The following is an 18,946-nucleotide window of genomic DNA, read 5'->3' as shown; positions in this document are numbered from 1 at the left end:
ACTTGCACCAGCACATCCTGCCCCCAAACCCCCAGGTTCTCAGGTCTTCAACCTCAAACTGAGATTTACACCATCAGCTTTCCTAGTTCTGAGGCTTTTGGACTTGGATGGAGTCCCATTGCCAGCCTTCCTCATTCTGCAGCCTGCAGATGGCCTGTCACAGGACTTCTCAGCCTCCAAAATCATGCGAGCCAATTGCCCTAATCCCCTCTCACCTACCTATCTATGTCCTATTGGTTCTGTCTCTCTGGAGCACCCTGACTCATACACAGACACAGGGGAACGCCATGGGACAGCAGAGGCAGAGACTGAAGCTATGCTCCCACAAGCCAAGAACACCAAGGAAGGCCAGCAACCAACCACCAGAAGCTGGAAGGGAGGCATGGAACAGACTCCCCTCAGAGCCCCCAGAACCATGGGAAAACATACTCCTGCTGTTTAAGCCACTCAGTTTCTGGCACTTTGTTACAGCAGCCCTGGGAACCTAATAAACATGTGTATTTTAATCACTACTGTCTGTCATCCTCACTAGAAAACAGGACCCACAAGAACAGGATTTTGGCTCCTTTTGTTTGGTACAAAATCCCCAACACCTAGAACAGTGTATTTCCTGAATGAATTCTGAGTGAAGGAGGATAAGCTTAAAGGCAGGCAGGGGTGCTATACTAATCCCAGGGGGTCAAACGGAGAGGCAAATGTTCTCACTTCAGAGACACGAGAGCCAGGGAAAGACTGAATTGGATCTTGCTCATTTATTTGATAAATAATACAGAGTGCCACACCAGTCGCCAGGAGAGCTGCCCCATGCAGGAAAAACTAACGACATACATGGTGTGGTGGGAAAGAGCAGGCAGGATCCAGTCTTGGTCCTCCCCTTGATTACAGGTAACCAGGGGAATGAAACCAGCAGACATCAATCTGTGGCTGGCACTGTTGGAATAGAAGAACATGCATATCATGACCTCATCTCACAAGAACTTTGGGAGGAGTAAATGGCAGAAAGTGCCTAACACTATGTCTCTCCTGCATCTGGCTATAAGCAACGCATGGCAGTGCAGGGAAGAAGGGAAAGAAATCTCAACTCCACAGAGCACAGAGAGCTGGGCCTACTTGTGCTCTGTCCTGGCCAGCTGTGTAGCTTGAGGCAGACACTTTGGCTTTGAGGGCCTCACTCACCCACCTCGAAATAAAGGGCAGAGGTTGTACTAGCAATCCCCTAGCCATCTGTCTTTCTAAAAAAAGAGAAAAGGCCTCTGTGTGTGGGGCTCTGGTGTGCACAAAGGAGGGGTTTCTGCAGGAGCAATGGTGTTGGAAGAGAACATCCCAACTCAATTCTCCTGCCTCCACCCAAGTCTCCCACCTTCATCCCTTTTAATTCCCATAGCCCCACCCTCATCTGCCCTAGACAGCTGCTAATCTCCGGACCTCTTCTCTTTAATGTTACCAGATTATGTCTACTTATGTAATATGCAAATGTAATATGTAGTCACTCATTTTAAAACAGTTATTAGCTGGGTGCTGTGGCTCATGCCTGTAATCCCAACACTTTCGGAGGCCAAGGTAGGCAGATCACTTGAGGTCAAGGGTTCAAGACCAGCCTGGCCAACAAACATAGTGAAACCCCATCTCTACTACAAATACAAAAATTAGCCAGGAGTGGTGGCGCACACCTGTAATCCCAGCTACTAGGAGGCTGAGGCAGAAGAATTGCTTGAACCTGGGAGGCAGAGGTTGCAGTGAGCTAAGATCATGGCACTGCACTCCAGCCTGGGTGACAGAATGAGACTCCGTCTTAGAAAAAAAAAAAATATATATATATATATACACGTGTATACACGTATATGTGTGTGTATATATGTGTATACATGTGTGCATGTATATATGTGTGTATGTGTGTGTATATATGTGTATATATATACCCATAAGGTGCTGAATGGGAGCTGCAGTCCCTTTGTCTCCCAAGAGTTCCCCCTCCACCATTCCTGCTCTCTGCCCCTTTGAGCAATGGTAAAGGACTCTGTGGTCCAATAAGCCAGCGCTTCCTGAAGCCCACTGTGTCCACTGGAGGGCCCTGGGATCAGCCTATTCATGGAGGCCACCAGATGCCTTATCTACCAGCCTATTGTGTCACACCCCTCAAACACCTTCTAAGAAATCATTGCTTCTCCCCAAAGCATCCTGTTAAGGGTCAAAGCACCACAATATTCCCACAGCAAGCCAGGAGATGGGGAACAATCACAGGCAACTAGAAGAAAAGATCTGCTTTACCATATTCCTGGAGGCTTTTCCAGAAGCAACAGTGCCTGATTTTCCAGCACACAAACTTTAAGTATCTACCCAGTGCTGCTCCCCAGTCTCCAATCCATGCCTCAGCAGTGCAGGACAGACTGATCTTAATACTTACGGAGCCTTGGTTCCTCAGATGAAAGATTTGGAGAAATACTCTGGCAAGTTACACCAAGATTAAAATGTCCTATTACCATACCTAGCATCTGGGAGAAACAGAGAGTATGAAACCAGGAGCTCTTGCTTCCAGGTCCCACGATGCCACCACTGGTGGCATGATGCTCATACCACCCTGAGCTCAGCCATGGTCCTTGAGGGTTTGGTTCCCTCGTCTTCTATGGTTACTACGAACCCACCACTCTGAATGTCTACGATCACAGCACTAAGAATCAAGAAGCCAATAATAAATGAAATGCCTACTAAACAACAATCCATTTCTTTCACCCAGGAGAATGGCAGCCCATATACCACTGGTAACCTGAACTAGCACATCTGTTGAAAGCATAGTACGGGTACTGCTGTAACATTTTAAATGAATTTAACATTTGACATACCAATTCCACTCCTAGAGAAACATGTGCATACTAATATGTATGAATGAAGATATAACAGCAAAACTAATGAGTTAGTTTATATGTCGATCAATAGGGGACCAATTCATAAATTATGACATACCTATATTAGAAAATATTTTGTAAGCAGATAAAAGGCAAATTAAAAGAACAGAGAAGAGCCACATGCATGAAAAGCTCTCAAAGATATACTATGTGAAAAAAGCAGTATGATACAATCAGATTCATGCTTCTAAAAGAAGGAAAACCATAATATATTTGTGTATACAGGCTGACAGTTTCAGGACACAGATCCAACTGCTAACACTGGTTATCTCTGAGGACCTGGAGGAGGTGGCACCTGGGGAGGGGTGCTGGGTGAAGGGGAATGTGACACGTCTGCTGTGTCCTTCTGCACTATTTAAATGGGAGGGCAGGCTGCAGGAGAATACATTTGCATATTACCTATATGATTTCAGAAAAAAAGCAACTAAACTGATTAAAAAATCACCACCACGAAAACAAGCTACTTATGCTGATATGAAATTGCTGCACCAATCTGAACAGGTTTCTATGCTGCACTCCCAGGTCTTCCCAAGACTGACAAAGTTCAAACCAATTTCTGCAGTACTGATGACAGATTGAATTGGGACTAACAGGGAAGAAGGAAAATGTGGGATGCAAGAAAACGTCTGTAAAAGCTCTGTGGAAGCTGCAAACCAGTCCTATCCTGAACCTGCCCATCACCAAAACTCACTAGTTCTGGGGCTTTCCTCCCTCTCATCCCCATAGGATGAGAAGTAAGCCAAAACCAGAATCAGGAGAGAATTCCCTTTCCCACGGGAGAGGGAGGCCTCCACTGTCACCAACAGAGCTGCTCCCAGGCAAAGCCAAAGAAACGGCCTGGCCAAACTCCACCTTCCTAACAAAGGCACCATGTGCCAGGCTCCTGGGATTGCAGGGACAGCCAAAACTGGCAGCCCTGAAGCCCACTCATTCGAGTCCCTCCACTTCGGCAAACAGCCCAGGAATCTTTTCACACTCACTACTGAAATCCAAACTGAACCAGTATACAAATCAGATGGTTCTGCCAACAAAACAGCAACAAAATGGAAAAAAGAGTAATAAATCAATAATATCCTGGCTAAATATATACTTATTCTTTCTGCTTGCCTAAGCAGGGACACTGCTATAGATTTAAACATTTGATAAATATCTTTTTTGCTTCCCAGTAATAATTAAAGCAAACACACCCAAACACGCACCTAAACACGAAGCAAAAAGAACAACAAGAAAAGGGCTTTGCTCAGGACATAATGTTAAAGAGGTAGGCATGCCAGCTCATATCCACAGGCAGAAATGCTCTTCTCCCATTAAAACATGTACCTGTCTGGCACGGGCTCTTACACCACAAAAGAAACTAACTGGACACTTTAGGGGACTGCCAAGAAGTGCCCTCGGAACGAAGAGAAGAGGTTCCCTCTTTGAGGGAAAGGTGTAAACATCAAGTAGAAAGTGGGTGAGCGGACTCGCACGGGTGACTCACCGGCAGACAGCTTGTGGCTGGAGATGCTGGGAGCAGGCAGGTCCAACAGAGGTAACCTGGCTTCCTCCTCGCAGCGAGAACACAGCCCAAATAAAGCCAGAATCTGACCACCTGACCTCCGGCCGGACCAAAGCCAGCACAAACTCTCAGAAGGCCAGGGATATTGCACAATTTGGAAAAACAGAAGCCCAAAAGCAAGTTTATTACCATGTCTGGCACTGACTAGGGGAGAGGACAGAAAACCAGTATATTCCTGATGTGGCAACAGTGTTCCCTACTGATGACAGGACACGCAGACCCCAGCCAACCATCTCCCTGGGCTGTGACGCCTGCTCCCCTGAGCACGGCTTGGTGCCCCGCAGAGACTGTACCCGTCAGAGGAGGCTGACCTCGACTCCTCTCAGGGTTGGCCATTATGTTCACTGCCACTCCTGCTTCCCAGTCAACCCCTGCAAGTTTGGTGACCACAAGTTAACCCCATCTAGGGCAGATCAACTCTTATGGAACAGCCAGAACTGAGGACCAAACCCTGTGCCACCAGGGAAGAGGGATGTGCAAACAATACCCAAGGAAGGTGTCTTCCCTTCCACACTTCTAACCTTGACTGCTCAAACTAGTATTTCCCAAAATGCAGTCTGAGGAATCCAACTTCCATCCTCTGCGACGTTCCTGGAAAGTTAGGAATGATAAGGCTGGGGTGGCACAGGGAAGGCCCTTTCAGACTGTGCTCAGCCACCTTTCTCTAGCTGTTAGCAGAGACCAAAGGCGGCACTTTTGGTTTCTGCAGAGATTGCTTTTAACCTGCACATAGTCAGCATCTCCAACACCCATCCCTGGGGCATCAGACCTGAAACAGGAAGGGACGACGCAATTCTAATATCCAAAGGCACTAAGCTCTATGGATTCCAACAAGTCCCCTCTTCTCTGCCACCACTGCCACTGTCTTAATGTCTTCCGTTCAAGCCCTCATCATCTCTCAAGACAATTACTTCAATGAACTGGTTTCTCTACTCCTAATTTCTACTTGCTTCACTTCGAAACTATAGACAGCCACCGAGCTACCTTTCTAGAATACAGACCTGACCTTCTCTGCCTATAGGACTAAGTCCCAACCCTGGCACAGCATGCAAGGCCCCTGCCTGCCTTTCTAGCTAGAAGCATGGGCTTTGGAGTACTACAGATCATTGCAGTGACACTTAGATTAGCCACTTGCTGGCTATGTGAACACACATGTGTTTCTGCACCCATTTCCACATCTGTGTGTTGGGAATAGCATGATCAGCCTCCCAGAACTACTGTGAGGACTCAATCCAAGTTCTGAAGAGCCTAGATCTCACCAACCTAGCTCCAGGGTCCTCTCTCTTTCCCACCTTGCTATAGCAGCTCTTCATAATGAATGAGAATTGACTTAAGGGGAAAAAAAATACATGCAAGATCTAAAAATGAAGGGTCATAAACTTAAAAATTAGGCCACCACAATGTGAAAGAAACCAAAATTAACTCATTATCAAAATAATGTGGGAGGAGGGAAAGAACAGGAAGAGAAGGAAAATATTACATTTAGGAAGAAATGCTTTTAAAATATAAGTCTCTATGATGTTTTGAGCCTCATTTGCTCCAAAGATTTAGGAAGATGACATTTCAAAAGCTCACAAAGATAACACTTCTACTTTTTAAAAACTATTTCCTAATTATCTTCAGAAAACTAAGAAGTACTTTCATAGACTGAATGTTAATAAAATTCTCAGAGAAATTCTGGCATCAGTCACAACAAACACCCTCTTGGAATTTAATTTCCTTTCAGCATACAATTTACTGTGGAAACTCATTTGTGATGCCACCACAACCAGTCAAAATCTGCCTGGAGCACAAAAACTTCAAAGTCCCAAAAGATGGTCTTAAAGAACTAGATGGAAATTGGTCCCATATTTAGCCAAATCCTGCATCTAACAGAAATTTCCCCCACACCAAACTCTAGCTTTGACAGTCAGCCAGCCCACTCCTCCCTCTAGCTGCCCCTACACTATAGGCTCTTCCAGGGTCCCCCTCCAGCTAGAACCCCTGAATTCTGTATCTTTTCCCTGTTCAACAAAATTAATAAAATAATAATAATAAAAAATAAAAAATAAAAGGAAGAAGGCCACAAAATGGGCAAAGGGAAACAAACCAGCTACATCCATTTTCAACTTTCTATCAAAGACCTGTCCTTTCTGGCTTATGATTTTTTCAATTCCCTTGGACAAGACAATCACAGGCCCTAGAATATTCATTGCACGTGCTGGGGCTTGGGGTGGGAAGGCAAAAAGGCTAGAAGAATTATTGATAAGTACAAAAAGTACTTTAAGCCTTTTCCCCCTGAGGACAACTGCTGACTTCCTCAATCCCATTATTCCAAGTACCTGTGTGCAAGGGAAACGAGTGGATGCCAACCTTTACTCAGCACCCATTGCAATTAGCGTGTACATTTCATTGAATATAAGACAGACAGTATTATCCTGATTTTACACATGTGGAAACCAGGCTCAAAGAGGACAGGCGGTAGGTTCACCATTTACACCCAGGCCTGCCAGACTCCCAAGGCGCTTGAACTTACCACTTCACCACACTGCTTCCAGAGTCCACAAGTGCTTATGTTAAAATGTGCTGTGTTAGGGAGGCTGTTATAGTTTACTTATTCCTCTTCACATACAGTATCTCATTTAGCACAACCCCATAGGATGGCTGAGAATTCCTTTTCCACTGTTAACAAAATGGTAGGTGGATTGAAAGATCACAACTTATGCACAACAGCTGTACCAGAGTCGTGCCGTCTCTTGGCTTTGTTTTCTCTCCTGTAAAATGATGCTCACTCCTACCTCACAATGCCTGCTCAATGGCAGGGGCTCAAATGGTGACGATTACGATTTTTATTAATACTTCTCAATTAAAGTAAAATGTATACACACACAAACAGTAGATATTTTAAAGACTCAACCTAATTAATCAAGCCTTTACTTGTTGGAGAAGATATCATTTTTAACACTACCTCATCTGGTCTGAAAACGAAAGTAGTTTAAAAAATTTTTTTGAAAAAATTGTTTAATAATAAAATACCACTACCTCAAACTCAGAGATAACCACTAACTGGAGTTTCCAAAAAGCTGACAAAAAAAGGATTACTGAAAATGATGTGGTCAAACCCAATATGGATTTTGAAAGCTACTAATGGACAAGAACAGGAACCTCGGTTATGATTTAAAAAAAAAAAAATTCCTCTTCTTCCAGCACCATGGCTTGATCATTAATGTGTGGTGTGATCCCGGCCAAGTCATTTCATCGCTGTGATGGCCCTCAGCATCCAAAATGTAAAGGCCAGCTTATGACCAGGAAGTTCTAGTGAGAAGTTGCCCAGGGGGTCTAGGGGACAGGAGCGGGGTGGAGGGGGCACACATGATTGCCTGGAGCAATTTTTAGTGTGTTGCATCTAAGGTACTGCTTGCCTTTTACTACACTCTTTTGAAAAGAAATGAGAAGTCTGGACATGCCAGAGACAACAGCAACCAGCTCACCACTTCTCAAGCCAGAATGGAAAAGATGGCAGACGCATAGCTGTACAAGGACCCCAGCATCAGACAGAAGGAACCTATAATATTATGCAATGAGAGACCCTGAGGATGTTCTTCAGACAAACCCCAGCAAGACCAATCCATCTCCAAGCTTGAGTGTCCACTCCAAGCCTGAAGGTTAAAAAACAAGAAAAAATTCGGGTCCACAGGTGAAATACGTATTTTCTAAGCACAATAAGCAACTTTATAGTAAAGACAGCTGGACAACCAAATACACTAGTTGCAAGCATAAAAACAGTATTCATGTTGTAAATCTAGTACCAACTACTATTAGTTTTTTGTTGTTTTGCTTTTTGCAGTATTTCTTGCTTCTCATGTTTTCCTTTAAATCTATCCTAATCTCTTTATAAGAACAGGCTGAGGCTTATTTTGTGTGGCTGATCCAGCCTTACAGGAAAAAAGATTTCACTGTGTCCCTCAGAAACCCACTCCTGTCTCCATCACACTGTCGAGCTCTCTCTTTATACTCCATGTGACAGATAAGAAAACAGAAGTCCAGAGAGGGCAAGTGACTCATCCAAGGTCGAACTTCTTGCTAACACATCTAGGACGAGAACAAGGGCTCAAGAACCCCACTATGGGTGTCTTGCTGTATCACTGCTGCAAATGACCAGGCATACTGGTGTCTTGAATACAAAGTTTATTTGTAGGGAGGGGAGGAAGCCAACATGAGTCATCTGCATTGTCAAGGGGCACCACACAGGTTGTTCTAATAAAACATCCAGCACCTCCAGAACCACTTGTTTCTGAAAGCACCAACCTACGCAGACACTAGCAAGCCATGTCTTCCACCCTTGCCACCCTCGAAGCTGTGAGCTGATGCGCTGTTGGGCTCTGGGGACCTAGAGGTGTCACTTAAAGAGTAAGGGAGCCTGGAGCTTGGCAGTACTGAGTGGATGGGTGGGTGTATGAGGACATGGGAGTGTTTTCTGACAGCTCCCGGAGATAGTTATGATATCATGCAGCCTAATCCCACTCATCTTGGAACACCCCAAACATCTCATCCGCTCAGCTGTCCCTCCTCAACTTCCTCAGGGCAAAAGCACTGCAGTCAGAGGTGAATCTGGCCGCTGGAGAGGGGCGGTAGTCGGCCCCGGCGGCAGAGGAAGCAACGCTCAGCTCCCTCCTCCACCCACCCCGTACAGGAACTCCCCACCGGGTCTTCAGATGACATAGGCGTCCCCGGCTCAGAGCCTACCCCCGGCTCAGAGCCTACCCCCGGTCTCAGGGTCGGCCCCGACAGGGCGGGGAGGAGGAAGGCTCTATCCCGCCCCCGCCTCACCTCTACTCCCCGACCCCCAGGCTCCGACCCTTCTCACCAGCAAGGCCCCCCGCCTTACTCTTGTCCACTCCCAGAGACCCTGAGCGCACCCCTTTCTAGGCGTCCTCGGAGGACCTGCGTCTCCCGCCTTCCATACGGGGCCCTCCCGGCCGCCCCGGCCCGAGCCCTTTGCACCGCGTCTCCCGGCCCCTGAGTCCGCCCTGCATCCGCACTTCCCGCCCGGTCTCGCGGTCCGCCCCAACTTTTCCCAGCCCCGGCCCCGCAGCAACCGGGATGCAGCGTCTCCAGCCGCGACGGGCAGGCGAGCTCGCGTCCCTCCGGCCCCCAACCCCGCCCCCGCGAGTTGCGCTCCGGACCCGCTGGGCGCCCGGGCCTGGGTCGCGCGCAGGCGGGAGCCGGCGTGGCGGAACCGCGCTGTCCCGCGCCGCACCCCTGCCCGGTGCCCGGTGCCCCGCGCCGCGGCGCGCGAGCCGGCTCGCGCCGCCCCCACGCCCGCGCCGCTCCCAGCCCCACCTGCCCGCGGCGCCCCCGCCCGCCACCACTGCCGGGAATACGTGGCAGTGGCCGCCGCCGCTTGCGCTCCCCTCCTCGCCTCTCCTCTCGGCGCCCGCGCGGGCGGCTCCGGCGCGCCGGACCGCAGCGCCAGGCGCCCTCTGCCGCCGGGAAGCCGAATCCTCTCGCCCTAACCCTAACTCGCTGGCTGCCCCCGCCCGGGCCTCGGCCCCCGCCACCTCTTCCCCGTCCCGGGCTCCGACTGTAGCTTCCGAGCGACCTGGGTTCCCGCCCCGCCTGCTGCAGCCGCTGCCTCCAGGAAGTTCGCCCTGACCACCTCTGCAGCCTCAGCGCGCTTCCTCCGGCTCCCGCGCAGCTGGTGCTTAAGTCACCCCCTTGTTGATATATATTCTGCTTCTTTGAATGCCTCGCCCGTGAGATAGCAGAATCGAGAAGGGGATAGTTGGGGGCAAACGCCATGTCTGTTGTGTTCACCGTTCTCTCCTCCAGAGCAGGGTTGGCGCCCTGTCTGGAATACTGAAGTGTGCAATAAATACTTGTGAAGGGAGCAAACGAGTAAATGAATGAGTTGAGATTTTTACCGCTGTCTACCCAAGTAGGCTTTGAAACCTCAAGCGACAGAGATCCTGACCTGGATTTGTTTTTTGTAAATTACACGTGCATACACGTGCGCAGCTCAGCATAAATAAATGAGATTCACAATTCCCCACCTCGGACCAGCGCCAAATCCGCACGAGGCCCACGGCTAAATGTTATTCAGGGCTTTTGGTCAAACACATTTAGGTTTTAGATCTACCGCTTAAAAGCTAGGCAATCGCGGGAAAGCTCATCTCCCTGGGCCACAGTTAACACGTCTATAAATTCAGAATAATAAAACCTACTTCATAGAGTTGTGAGAATTAATTGAGATGGTGCAGTGTAAAGCTCTTTACACAGCTCCGATATGTGCGGTGGTGTGTAAATGGTAGTTATTGTTGTATTACTACTGATGGAGTAGGTGATTTTAAAAACTATCTTCAAAATGTAAAGTATTGACTACCTTTTCACCTGAGGACAAACCTTAAAACCTTTATATGTGTGGTATTGTTACCTGCTCAGCAAGGCCAACCCTGGGAGCAAGGCCACTCCTGTAACCTCTTCCCCTCCACTGGTAAAAATTAACAAGTCTTGGGGTTTTTTTGTTCTGTTTGGAAGAATTGTGGAACCCACTCTTCTGCAGGTTTTCCACCTGGATTTCTGTGGCCAATCTCCTAACTAACAAGTTTTTATTTTAGGGATGTCAAAGACAGGGAGCCCTTTGAAAGCACCTGCAGTCTACTGGCTCTTCCCGTTTTCTTCCTGACCCTCTCTCAAACAACTTGAGGCTTTTTTTTTTTTTTTTTTTTTTTTTTTTTTCCATTTTTACAGGAAGTGTCCTTCCTGCTGCATACAAAAGACAGCAATGCAGTGGAGTGGGATCAGAGGCGACTGGGCTGCATACACCTTGGTCTTTCTGCACCTCAGTCCCCTCAACAGTAAACTGTGGAGAATAAGACCTTCTCACGTTGGGAGATAATTCATGATCCGATCTGTGAAGGAAATACCTGAAACACAAAGATATTTAATAAAACGCAACTATTGATCAGTTTATTTAGCAAGTATTTAAGGAGCATCTTTTTAGTGTTCTATGTGCTGAAAGAGTGAGGGGAACACGCGTGTGTGAGGTAAGTTTCCTGCCTTCAACGGAGTTTGAGGTATAGCTCCACACTAGGGCAGAGGGATTGGAAGCATATGGGATGTGGTTAAATATGAAATTAGCAAGCCTCAAGGTTTAAATTGGGGCAGTGGTACTGCCGTGTGAATTGCTTTAATTCATTATCATTGTAAATGCCATTTTCCTCTAAATATTATGTACATAACTTCCCAAAGCCACTGCTAAAAATTATTGAATACTTTCATGAGGCAAGCAGAGCCACTGATATAGGACTCAGTCCCTTAATAAGGTGACTCTACATGCTCCCTTATAGTAGTAATAACATAGATATTGTGTCTTTGTGAAAGTGCCATCCTTGGCTGGGCGCAGTAGCTCACCCCTGTAATCCCTGCACTTTGGGAGGCCTAGGCAGATGGATCACCTGAGGTCAGGAGTTTGGGACCAACCTGGCCAACACGATGAACCCCGTCTGTACTAAAAATACAAAAAATTGGCTGGGCGTGGTGGCAGGCGCCTGTAATGCCAATTACTCGGGAGGCCTGAGGCAGGAGAATCACCTGAACCTGGGAGGCAGAGGTTGCAGTGAGCTGAGATCGTGCCACTGCACTCCAGCCTGGGCAACAAGAGGGAAACTGTCTCCAAAAAAAAGAGAGAAAAGAAAAAGAAAGTGCCATCTTTTTTAGGTTAGAGTTGCATATCTTGCAATGCAAGTCTCAGAGGAAAAGTTTACACATTGTTACACTAATGGCTTCTAATGAATCCCCCTACTGAATTGTCCTTCTGTAGCTCCCTCCCACATTGACCCTGGAGTTGGCCTTGTGACTTGCTTTAGCCACTGGGACACAAACAAATATGACATAAGCAGGGGCTTTCAATGTGCACTTGTGTCTTGCTCCTTGCTTTCTTGAAATGCTACCCTGAGACTGCCATGAAGAAACCTGGTTCAACCTCCTTGAAGAGGAAAGACCCCGAGAAAAGGAAGCCTTGCCGTCCCAGCTATGCAGCCCACCAACTCTCAGCCACATGAGTGAGCTCCAGGGAAAGCCACCCAAAAATAATCCAGCCAACCCAGGGAATTGTGAGAAATAAAATGGTGGTTGTTTCAAGTCACTAAGTGTTGGGGTGGTTTGTTATACAGTAATAGATAACTGACAGACAGATCACTCATAGGCACTCCTACAGTTACAAATTCTAGATGAGATTCACCCAAGAATCAGTCCTCCCGCTAGTGTTTTCTGTTATGAAGCATTCAGTTGAAGTCACTAAATCTAAGCTTAGCAGACCGTCATATTTCATGCAAATACCCTCTTTCAAAGGTCTTCATTGAATTGGTTACTGAGCCTAGTACTGTTTAAAATCCTTTTGCAGTCAACATAACAATGGGCTGGCAAAATCAGCTTGTAAGCTACCAAAAGCTTTAAACATTAGAACTTCCTGGAACATCAACAGCACGTATCATAGAGGTTGGGTGTGTTTCTCTCTCCCACTTTATTGTAAGCTCCTTAATGACAATTACATTTATTGGCATGGTTTTATCATAGATCACGAAACATCAGAGAAGGAGTTAGAGATCATCTAACCCACCACCTCATTTTTCAGATGAGAAAACTGGGGCTAAGAGAAATCATCAGAGTCTTACAAATATCCAAGGTCCTGGAGCTGGCTCAGAGCAGAACTGGGATGACCAGTTCACAGTTCTTTCTGCTGTTAGTTGAACTCTTCTGTTTTTCCTTGGTGACATTCGTTGCTATTTAAAATATTCTTCCCGTGCTCAAAATAGGTCTGTAACTTTCCTATGTGCTGGTGATAAAATCTAAACTACTATATATGGCCCCATGAGGTCTGGTGCAGCTTGCCCCTCCAGAGATATTGGTACTGTTCTACCCCTCACTCAGCACATTTTGCCCAACTGGCTTTCTTTCTGTTCCCCAAACCAGCAAGCTGTTCCCCACTTCACAGAAAGTCCTTTCCACATGCTGTTCCTTCCATTGATATGCTCTTTCCCAAACTCTTTGCTTTGCTAAATCCCACTTTCCAGAACCCATTAGAGTTCTGTGGTACATTATTTGGGAAATAATGTAAACAAAAAAAAATTGGTGGACATAGAGGTAGCTCTCAGTCTCTTCAGCCAAGTTTTGGAAAGCTCAAAGACCAAATAGCTGAGGAATCTTACAGAGATTTGATTCCTAACAGACGCCTTGTTGAGGTTCAACCAGCGGAACAAGCCACTCCAGTTTTCCTGTTTTTGCATCATACCACTCAAGATTCCAAGCCCTAGAAGAAAGTCAGCCTTAGCTAGCTTGGCCACATGCCTACCCTCAGCCAGAGAACAGGACACCTTGAGTGAAAGCCCCCAAACATAATCATCAGGGCGTTGTTACCAAAGAAGGGAAAGTTGATCCAGGATAACAGAACCAGTGAATGTCCACTACGTAATCTCTCGGGCCTTGCCTTAAATGTCATCTTCTCAGAGAAGCTTTTCTTAACCACTCCATCTGCTGCACGCTTTCATGACACTCCTAATGTTTTTCACTGTTCTCATCACATTTTTATAGTTATATATTCTCATGTGTTTGTGTCTCTCGAATTCTCCCTCCATGAGAAAAGGGACTGCGCTTGTTTGCCCACTACTATACCTTCAATACCTAGCATGGAGCCTGGTGCATACAGGTACTCAATAAATATTGATTAAATCAATCAATAAATGAGCAAACGAATGAATAATATGTCTTGTGAGTCTTCTGACTTAATCCATGTGATACGAACTTTGTAGGAAGAATGAGAAAAGACAAAGAGAATATAATGAATGTAGGCTGTGGAAGATTCTCTCTGCTGGGTCCCTCTGTGATGCTGTGGAGAGGACAAAGACTCATGTGTAGGATAAATGAAGAAACACAACCTTGTGCATCAAAGATAAGCCATGTGTTGTGCTATGCTGTACTATCCTTGAGGGATAAATTATATAAGTAATGAAGTAGGAGGGGGAAGCCTAGAAAGGTGGTCTGCATGTCTCAGAATGTTTGCAGAAGTAGGAGCCCTCAAAACTGCTGCCTGACTGCAGCTGCCAGGAGCTGAGGTCAGCAATGTATGTTCATAAACCTACTCCCTTGGCCCCTCTTCATGCCTGGCTGTGCATTCTCTGGAGCAGAGGTCCCAGCATCATCTGCCGATGGCTGCAAATCCACAGACAGGTTTTTCACAACTCAGAGGAAAAATGAGAGTAATCAGAGCAATGTAAAGCTAAATGTATGCAATTCTTGTATCAATGATTATTTGTAATCATTTGGATTGGGTTTTTTTTTTTTTTTTTGTCACTTTTGGCAAAATAAAAGTTGACAACCTCAGTTTTCATTCCCACTCCCAAAATGTTTTTGTAATGGTTTTGTTCTATGAAATCTGAAAACCTCAGAAATTCCCACTTTATAATCTCAGAGACCTAGATGATCTCTGCAATGGCTTTACACCCAACAGAAAATCAACTATTGGTGTTTTGTTGTTTCTTGTGTTTTAATCATGTACCCTGTTTCCTTTTCTGCCTCATACCTACTTGGCAGTCTTTTTTTTTTTTTTTTTTTTTTTTTGGAGACGGAGTCTTGCTCTGTTGCCCAGGCTGGAGTGCAGTGGCGCAATCTCGGCTCACTGCAAGCTCCGCCCCCTGGGTTCACACCATTCTCCTGCCTCAGCCTCCCAAGTAGCTGGGACTACAGGCGCCCACCACCATGCACAGCTAATTTTTTTGTATTTTTAGTAGAGATGGGGTTTCACCGTATTAGCCAGGATGGTCTCAATCTCCTGACCTCGTGATCTGCCCGCCTCGGCCTCCCAAAGTGCTGGGATTACAGGCGTGAGCCACTGCGCCTGGCCTACTTAGCAGTCATTTTACTCCGGTGGTTAAAACATGGGGGTTAAGGGGCTTCATTGCCAGAATCACATCTGTGGCTGTGGGTCAGGAGGGAGCTGGGCCTTGGTTCTGTCCTGTCCACAAGGAAGATCTGGACTTGAGGTCTGGTTGTTACCAGTGGAGGGTCCAGGTTCTTGGCATTTTGAACAAAGAATGGGACAAAACACAAAAACAAAGCAAGGAAAGAATGAAGCAACGAAAGCAGAGACTTACTCAAAATAAAAGCACATTCTAGAGGGTGGGAACAGCCCCAAGCAGGCGGCTCAAGGGCCCTGGTTACAGAATTTTTGGGGGCTTATTAAATACCCTCTAGAGGTTTCCCACTGGTTACCTGGTGTATACCCTACATAAATAAAGAGACTGAAGGGAGGTTGGAAAGTTATTTAGTTGGTGTACACTCTATGCATACGAAGAGGCTATTTCCTGTCATAGCTGAAGTAGAGTTACAGAGTTATTTACTTGGTCGTAGAAAGTTGGGTTTTTTCCATTTGATTCGCTTCTAGGAAGTCCTTAGTTTTCCTGACCTGAGACCCTATTCCCCTGCGTTATGGTCAGTGGCCATGAGTGTGTGTGTGTGTGTGTGCACTCACATTCATGTGTGTGTACTTATGGCAGGGAGAGTCCCTGGGTGTCCCCAACACTGTTCCACCATAGGGGAGCTACTTAACCCTAAGAGGAGATATTGTTCTTAATCCCTGTTTTACAAAGAAGGAAAATAAGACTTAGAACATTTAAGCAATTCACCCCAAGCCTGGTTAAATACAAAGTTCAAATACTTAATTAACCTTAACCTCTTTGGTCATAGTTCTGGTGCTTGATGGGTGTTACCTGAAGTTAAATCTGATATGAATTCCCAGAAGCCAACATTATGGAAAGACTTTTCTAAAACTAGGAAAGAGGTAAAAAAAAATTTTTTTGAATCAGGGTCTCACTCTGTTGCCCAGGCTGGAGTGCAGTGGCACAATCACAGCTTACTGCAGCTTCAACCTCCTGGGCTCAAACGATGCTCCTGCCTCAGGCTCCCAAGCAGCTCGGACCACAGGCATGCACCACCATGCTTAACTAACTTGTTTGTTTATTTTTTTTTTATGTTGAGACAAGGTCTCACTATGTTGCCCAGGCTGGTCTTGAACTCTTGGGCTCAAGTGATCCTCCCACCTCAGCCTCCCAAAGTGCCGGGATTACAGACACAAACCATTGAGTTTGGCCAAGAGGTAAAACTTAACCTCCCTAACTTAAGAGGGAAAACTACCAGCTTCTTGGATTTAAGAAGCAGTACAGCTTTAAGTCCTGTACATTTACATAAGTATAAAGTGTTATAATAAAAAATGTCTTTTTCTCACTGGTAGTAATTTTTTTTTAAGACTTCAAACAAAATTATACCTACTCTTGGAAATTAAGTAAGCATGCCTATTTTCATAAAGCTGTGAAATCCCATATAAGGAAAAGTTTAAAGATCTCTGCTTTCGCTTGTACAAAAGCACCAGAGTGCTATTGAAAAGTTCAACTCAAATCTTCATGCTTACTGCCCCGTTTTCTGAAATTTAAGTCTCTAGCTAAAGGATGGGAAGGAATCCCTACTGTACCCTTGCTGCCAGCAACCAAAGCATGCTCTCAAGCCAAGAACACCACTGAACCCTTTAAATTTCTCCAAACTTTCTCCCTGCTGGCAAATGTCAAGTTTCTATTTCAAGAGAAATAAGAGCGTCATTAACATGCCTGTCTTCATGCTCTTCTAACTCCTTTCAGAATTTTGGGGGGTTTTGCTTGAGAAAGTTAAGACCACACTAAAATCACAACTCCTCAGGGTATCATTAAAAGTGGAACTCGGCCAGGCACAGTGCCTCGTGCTCGTAATCCCAATAATTTGGGAGGCTGAGGTGGGAGGACCGCTTGAGCTCAGGAGTTCTAGATCACCCTGGGCAACATGGAGAAACCACGTCTCTACAAAAAATACAAAAAAAAGAAAAATTAGCCAGGCGTGGTGGTACATCCCTGTAGTCCCAGCTACTCCGGGGGCTGAGGCAAGAGGATCACCTGAGCCCAGGAATTTGAGGCTACAGTGAGCCATTATCACACCATTGCACTCTAGCCTGGGTGACAAAGTGAGACCCTGAATTTTTTTAATTTTAATTTTAATTTTAATTTTAATTTTTCAGGGAAAGTATGTGGCAGAGAAGAAAAAACAAAAGTGGAACTGTTGGTGTGTTTAGAAGGGAGCGGGGGGGCTCCACTTTTATTCCATAGGTTGTAAATAGCCCACTATCATTTTTAAATTCCAAAGTGAAAAATAATGCTTAATTACCTTAACTTTCAGACCCATAACCACAAGATCTTCATCAGCGACTCATATACCAGCTGTCCCTTTTGGTCTGGCACATTTTTTAACATCAAAGGTGTTTCCTATCAACTATGTCTTTTCCCCCAAGGGAGCTTCATCTTTATTGGAAAGCAATGAGAATGTTTCTAACCTATACTTAACTCTTCAATGACTTCACATGTATTTACAGAACACCTGGTACATGCAGGCAATTTACTGAGTTGTGTGAATATAAAGGAAAAAAAGACATATACTCCTTTCCTTCCCTAGAGAAACTCACAGACCAGTGGAGAGAAAAAATAAATATAATTACAAATTTTATGAATTATGTTAAGAGTGCTGTAGAAAAAGAACAAGGTTCTATGAGAAAGTTTTATAAACAGAACGAGTTATATATTGAGAGGTCAGGGAAGACCTTTCTGGAAGTGATCTGAAAGTTTGACCAAAGAGATGAACAGGTACTGACCCAGTGAGGAACCTCCTGGTAACGTGGTCCTCCTCACCCAAGGCTTCTCTATGTCTTGGGCAATGACCAGGACAAGAAGTGCAACTTCTCGGTGTATCATTGCTTTCGGAGAGGAGTCTTGGGGCTCTGTCTCCCCAGAGGTACAGAGGCAAGACAGGCAGTCCCCAGCTTCTTCCACAGGGGCTTACTTCTCTATCCAACCCACAAGGTGAGCACTCCAGGTAAGTATTTTACTAGTTCCTGTGGATATGCAGTCTCTACACCTAAACTGTCAGCACTTGGAGAGCAGATGGCTCTATCTAACTCTCCTTTTATAATGCTCATGGTGTCTACAAGAGAACTTGATTCATAGCCACTGTTCAACAAACACCTGTTTAATGGGATTGAATTTTATTTCAGCATTTAGTAGTGTGCCAAACATCTGATGTGAAATAAGAGCCAAATTAGGCAAAGTAAGCATGCTTTAGAAGTGCAGAGATAGAAAGAAAATGGCATGAAGAGCACTGGTGTAGAAGTATTTCCTGAAACTTGAAGGAATCCATCTGGTATCGCTTTCACTGACTTTGTTAAGGACACAGTTCCTAGGTTCTGAGACTCCTCAACTCTAAGATGCCAGTCACTGAACAACAGTTTACTTTTCGAGGGGTGAAAAATGGCTGCTTTCAATGTTTACATATATTGAGAGTCATAGAGCCATATTCTGACTTTGGAAACACTAAAATGTTTCCCAAAAGTGTGTTTTATAATTAAAAAAAAAAAAAAAGTCAATACTCATCACTACTT

At 45.5% G+C, this 18,946-nt stretch overlaps 1 long non-coding RNA gene across 3 annotated transcripts in view; it reads right to left on the bottom strand.

Moving 5' to 3' along the window:
* The window catches only part of LOC108523167 (uncharacterized), a 93,805-nt gene that overhangs the window by 54,533 nt on the left and 20,326 nt on the right, over nt 1-18,946 (bottom strand). The window contains exon 1 of one of the 3 annotated variants that reach the window (XR_001883736.1): nt 9,360-9,381. The exons of 1 other annotated variant lie outside the window; for it this stretch is intronic. This is a non-coding gene — a long non-coding RNA (uncharacterized LOC108523167). Of the gene's footprint in view, nt 1-4,383; nt 4,487-9,359; nt 9,382-18,946 lie in introns of those variants that run through there. One more of the 3 variants, XR_001883731.1, reaches the window with a different exon arrangement.

Source organism: Rhinopithecus bieti, unplaced genomic scaffold (genome assembly GCF_001698545.2).
Source record: "Rhinopithecus bieti isolate Rb0 unplaced genomic scaffold, ASM169854v2 scaffold_71999, whole genome shotgun sequence".
Taxonomy (NCBI): Eukaryota; Metazoa; Chordata; class Mammalia; order Primates; family Cercopithecidae; genus Rhinopithecus; species Rhinopithecus bieti.
Note: the sequence above shows the minus strand (reverse complement) of the source record. Positions and strands in the feature narration are given on the sequence as shown.